The 6,000-nt window shown below is 44.1% G+C and overlaps 1 protein-coding gene across 1 annotated transcript in view; it reads right to left on the reverse strand.

Moving 5' to 3' along the window:
- Positions 1–1,540, reverse strand: part of LOC139464205 (peptidylglycine alpha-hydroxylating monooxygenase-like) — a 42,931-nt gene extending 41,391 nt beyond the window's left edge. The window contains exon 1 of the mRNA XM_071245738.1: positions 1,468–1,540. The gene's annotated coding sequence lies outside the window, so the exon portion shown is untranslated. The remainder of the gene's footprint in view (positions 1–1,467) is intronic.
- Between the last annotated feature and the right edge of the window lie 4,460 nt (positions 1,541–6,000).

Consider the following 6,000-nt stretch of genomic DNA (forward strand, 5'->3'; position numbering starts at 1 on the left):
ATCGGGACGTTGGCCAACTATTGGTCGGTCAAGTAAATGCTCGATTGTTTATAGTCGCGATGATATTGCTATAAATATTTCGAGAATTTAGCTAGAGCCAAATACCAATACCATGGCATTAAAAAATAAGTTCCTGTGCAAGAAATCACGACAGATAAATGAAGAAACCGGGTATGTAATGGTCCCAGGTATCAACATGATTTACTCATGCCTTTGTGCCATCTTCGTTGGGTCGGTCATAATCAACTTGCTACATATAATATGTTCTTGTGTCCACGTTGAAAATGATCTATATGTACAATATATACAACAGTATATAACAATAGTGAGGACTAATGAAACGAGGGCTGGTCAAAACAAAAAGTTCTAAGCCTGACTAACGCTCAACTATTGACCTTAACAAAGGGAACTAGTCAATGCGGTATATTGTTTTAGTAGTTCATTGCCAGTGTATGTGGTCTGTTGAGGGCGTTTGTATATTAGCGACAGCCAGTTGAACGTGGCAGGGGTCCAAATGGACACAGACTTGGAAAAGAACGAGTACCAAGCAGTCATCAAGTTTTTGACTTTAGAGAAAAGTACTCCCCAAACAATTCACGACAGCATGTCACAAGTGCCCTAGCTATTCCATTGTTAAACGTTGGGCAGCTCTGGTTAAGGCTGGGAGAACAAGCCTTAATGATGACCCAAGGTCTGGACGTCCCTCAACTTCCATCAATGAAGAGTCAATCAAGGAGACAGAAAAACTTATATTGTCAGATAGACGTATTACCATTGCTGAAATTGAGGAAGACACAGGTCTAAGCCATGGATCCATTAAAACTATTGTTCATGAACATTTACATATCTGATAAGATATCTGTTCGTAGGTAAATTTCTAAATTCTGATCTTAAGGGAAAAAAACTGAAAAGCAAAAATTTGGAGCTAATTGAGGAGAAATTCGCCAAATTCAAAAAGAGATTAGTAACGGGTGATGAAACATGAGTCTTCCACTATGATCCCGAGTCAAAACGTCAATCCGTGAAATGGCACCATTTCACTTTTCCGACACCAAAGAAATTCATGTCTTCAAGATCGGTTTGCTTCATCGCCTGAAATATTCTCTCAAAGAAAAGCGGCGGGGATTGCTGACTGCTGGAGTTCTTCTATTTCAGGGGGCACGAGTGGCTCAGTCGTTTAAGACGCGGCGATTCGCTGTGCAATGTTGCGTCCCTTGGGCACGCCAGAAACCTATTATTGTGGGTTCGAATCACGGTTCGCCCAGATTATGTTTCTAGGTTTGTCAGAACCATACCCGTGCTCGTGGGTTTCACCGAAGAAGTAAACGTCTGAGACCTGCATCACTTCTGGCTTTCCGCCCACATTAAGCTGACACTCCGTGATGTAACTGGAATAATGTTAAAAGCGGCGTTAAACCCAACACACTCACTCACTCTTCTATTTCATTACAAAAAAAATTCTCATACCTCTCGACTTGCAAAGGCAGCTGTGCGACAACGTGGGTTCGACGAGCTTCCTCACCCTCCATACTCGCCAGACTTGGCACCAAATGTTTTGCACCTGTTTCTTGAACTGAAAGAACACCTTTGTGGAAAGCGCTATGACGACAACAATGACCTCAAAGCTGCCATGAATGGGTTTATCAGGATGGCTTCAGAAAATTGCAATTGAAAAGCTTCACTATTTATATTATTATACTGAACCAAATTAAAAACTTCCCAATCCTAAAAATGTAACATTTTGACCAGTTATTATTGTGGGCCCTTATTGTGTATTTAAACAGTAATGGCCACGTATTGTCTTCAGGTAACACCCGTTTTTGTGCAGTTGAATCGATCAAAATCATGTGAACAGCACTATAGTGGCAAAAGTGGTTTTTCACGTGCAACTGGTCATGTGGCCATAATACCACACGTGTTTTCAGCCATCTTGTTAGCAGTCATTAACAAAAAAAAGAAAAACACAAGAAAACAAAGGTCTTTACGGCCATTTGTCATGCCACGCCTTTCAAATGTGCAACGTGAACGTGCCATCGGAATGTTGCAGACGGGAACGTCCGTAGCTGAAGTCGCAAGGACGATGGGTTGTAGTCGACGGACTGTTTATGATTTACAGACGCGTCTACAGCAAACGGGTACCACTGCTGATCGCCCTCGGCCAGGTCGACCACGTGTGACGTCACATGCAGAGGATCGTCAGATTGCCTTACGTCACCTCCGTAACCGATTTTTGAAGGCTACATCAACAAGAAATGAACTGTTAAGGGGTAGAGTGAGTGGTCAAACTGTTCGAAACCGTCTGAGAACGGCTCCCCTTCAAGCACGACTGCCATACTGCGGGCCGATTCTGAGTCAATTACATAGACGTCAACGTCAATTGTGGGCACAGTGACACTTACTATGGACTCAGAGGAATTGGAATCAAGTCGTCTTCAGTGATGAATCCCGATTTAATCTTCGATTTAGGGCGAGGGTGTGGAGGCGCGGTCATGGACGTTACGTCCAGTGTTGTGTACAGGAAGTTGACAGATTTCGAGGCGGAAGTGTCATGGTGTGGGGTGCTTTCTGTGGCAATGCACGTTCCAGGCTTTCTGTCATCCGTGGCAACCTCAACGCTGCTGCTTACCGCGCCTTTTATGGCAGCACATGGATCCGGTTTGATCTTCCAACACGACAATGCCAGACCCACACAGCAATTTTGACAAGGAATTTCCTACAGGAGTCAACGTCATGGATTGGCCGTCAAGGTCTCCCGACCTCAATCCCATCGAACACGTCTGGGATGCTCTTGGCAGAAGTCTGCACACTCTCCAGAACCAACCACAGAATTTGCAAGATCTTGGCACCATTTTGCAGCAACAATGGCGTCGTCTTCCCAATCATATGTTCACAAGCATCACGAGGTCCACGCGGAGTCGTTGTGTGGCAGTTGTCAACGCACCTGGTAGCCATACACGCTACTGTGCCATCAGATTTTCGTGCTTGGGACTTATGATTTAAACTGTTGATGTTATTACCGAATACCGTAGGTGCTTGGAACAAATTATGGTTACCACCGTCAATTAATATCCTTCTTTGGACATTAATGATTAAAAATTACCTTCTCTGATACATTTGTCCGTTGTATATCATATATGGGATTACTTTTAAAAATGTGAAGTATTTAATTTGACTCAGTATATATTGAAAAGCAGGGAGATTATGTTGAAAAATAAAATTAAAAACACTCTTACAATTGTTCATTTTCCAAATCACCAACAATATCTCCGCCGATAGACAAATATGCGGATAGACATCAGAACTGTCATATCCTTGCATAGCATGTCCGACTCGTTTACGTGACAGTGAAACCCTCCTCTTGTCACGACACATGATTTGACCAAGTGCTTAATTAATTCCAGGTGTACATGTGTTTTAGATCAGTTGCATGATGTATCAATCATTATTTTATTAAGAACGTTATCTTACTTATCCTCTACTTGATGTTAAGTAAGAAAATATCCATTCTTCCGGTTCGATCACAGTACATACCACTAGCACTGTGTCGCTGCGACCTATACACAGGCTGGTGTTGAGACTGATCCATACCAACAAAGGGGTAATTAGTGGGCGAAACACCACACCATATCATCATTTCAGTAGGCGAACGGCATTGTAGGCGAACTGCACTGGAGGCAAAGTGACTGTAGGCGAACTGCAATGTAGGTATATTTGCTGTAGGCAAGGCGACAGTTGGCGAACTGCACTGTCGTCAAGGCGACAGTAGGCGAACTGCACTGTAGGCAGGGTTACAGTATGCAAACTGCACTGTAGGCAAAGTGACAGTAGGCGAACTGTACTGTAGGCAAAGTGGCAGTAGGCGAACTGTACTGCAGGCGAAAGCAGACCTAACTCCTAGTTCCATTTTTGGAAATAAACAGGTCTCCGCTTCCTCTTTTGAAAATCTGTGTGAATACCGAGTTTTAAAGAAGGTGAAAATACAGCGACCTAACAATGCACTCATACAACGAATCACTGCATCCACGCGGAACATTCGCATGATAACAACTGGGTGATTCAGGGGCTAAGATGCCGATGTGTCCTGGAAGAAGAATGCTCTCGTAGACGTTCTTCGTGTACGTTATCAAACGCCTAAACGAAACCACGAACCCAGGTGCTATCTTGGCCGAGACTCCGGAGACGTGATGGAGGGACATGTCACATGGCTGTAGCATTTATTCACCCGATTCAGAATGACCAATGGATGGTTGGTGTGTGAATTACATCATGGTGGTAGATAAACTTTGGTTAACCTATGAACACTGTGTTTTCTCAAAAGAATAATCTATTATTTGCCTTATATTAGTATACATAAAATTATAGGTTTTCTCTCGATGTCAATAACATTTGTGACTTTGAGGATTTTGATTCTGCATTATCGATCTTTTTACCTCCAAGTGTACATAGATACATACGCACGCATCAGCAGTTACTTAAAAGAAAAAAAAAAACACCTCGTATTCATGGCCAGTAATTCTCGAACACAGGAGTTCAAGTACACTTAAACTGAACCAGTGTCGACATATTTATCATAGTGCATGCAGAAGTACATATGCGTGAAATTCGTTGTCAATTTTACAGGAGATCAGTCAAATTTGGCTGATATAAAAAAGTAGATCCAATCCCAATTTAGAATTTAGCCCTTCCAAATATGTGCGCAATTTTTAAATAGGGGAATAATACGTTACTATGATAAAGGACGGTGAGAAGCGGACAAGTACCCCAGCAATCGGAACATCATCTAATGCAAATGTTATAGAGCAAAACATTTTAATACTTTTATTCTAAACTTCATTTATCTGAAATATCTAATTGTTTTAATATGCTTCCAAAGTGCACCGAAATTCTGTGCCCTTTGTATACAGCAAATATTCGGCGAATCCCCTCTAATAATATGCCCCCTTCGGGCAGGACCGTCAACACCCTGCGCTGTCTACAAATGTCAATTAACACCTCCTCACGTCGCTGGACGTTACGTATGTACATACACGTGGGTCACTGACCTCGTTCCTTGATCGACAATGCCAGACTGACATGGTCAACCCGGAGACGGTCCCGGGCCATCTACAAACCCAGACTGACACGGTCAACCAGGAGACGGTCCCAGGTCATCGACAAAGCCAGACTGACATGGTCAACCAGGAGACGGTCCCAGGTCATCGACAAAGCCAGACTGACATGGTCAACCAGGAGACGGTCCCAGGTCATCGACAAAGCCAGACTGACATGGTCAACCAGGAGACGGTCCCGGGCCATCTACAAAGCCAGACTGACATGGTCAACCAGGAGACGGTCCCAGGTCATCGACAAAGCCAGACTGACATGGTCAACCAGGAGACGGTCCCAGGTCATCGACAAAGCCAGACTGACATGGTCAACCAGGAGACGGTCCCGGGTCATCGACAAAGGCTGACGGACTGTACGGCTAGCCGTCGCGTCTGTCAAGGCCGTCGACAACGAAAAATCGCCGCCCAACTTTTTGCTGTGACAGAGCGGGTCTCCCGACCCGGGCGGGAACATTGGTCACTCGGTCCCGGTGTGCGTTCTGTCACGTTATTATCCACCTGTACCATTTCAGCCTGCAACAATAAACATGGCTGCCGTCTTCACCCCTGAGTGTGTTCCCACATTAAGCTTACACGTCGTGATATAACTACAATACTGTTAAAAGCGGCGTTAAACCCAACTTAATCACTAACTCGACGGCGTGAGCGTTGCTCACAATTTCAACCACTGAATTGCGACCCCAGACTCGAGTATTTCCGGGCCGCCTTTATAGAACTGGAACAGTGCCGTCATGGGCGTAAAGCTGCCTGTAATCACTTCTGTGATTCGGATCATAACTCCCGGCATTGAAACAATATGGCGACTTGTTCAATGTCACTTTCTGTTTGATGTCATTACCCGAGGCAAGCATGTTGCCTTAGAGGAAATCTCAGAACAGTTCAAACACAACGCATA

This window comes from Haliotis cracherodii, unplaced genomic scaffold, assembly GCF_022045235.1.
Source record: "Haliotis cracherodii isolate W230 unplaced genomic scaffold, xgHalCrac1.p SCAF_1, whole genome shotgun sequence".
Taxonomy (NCBI): Eukaryota; Metazoa; Mollusca; class Gastropoda; order Lepetellida; family Haliotidae; genus Haliotis; species Haliotis cracherodii.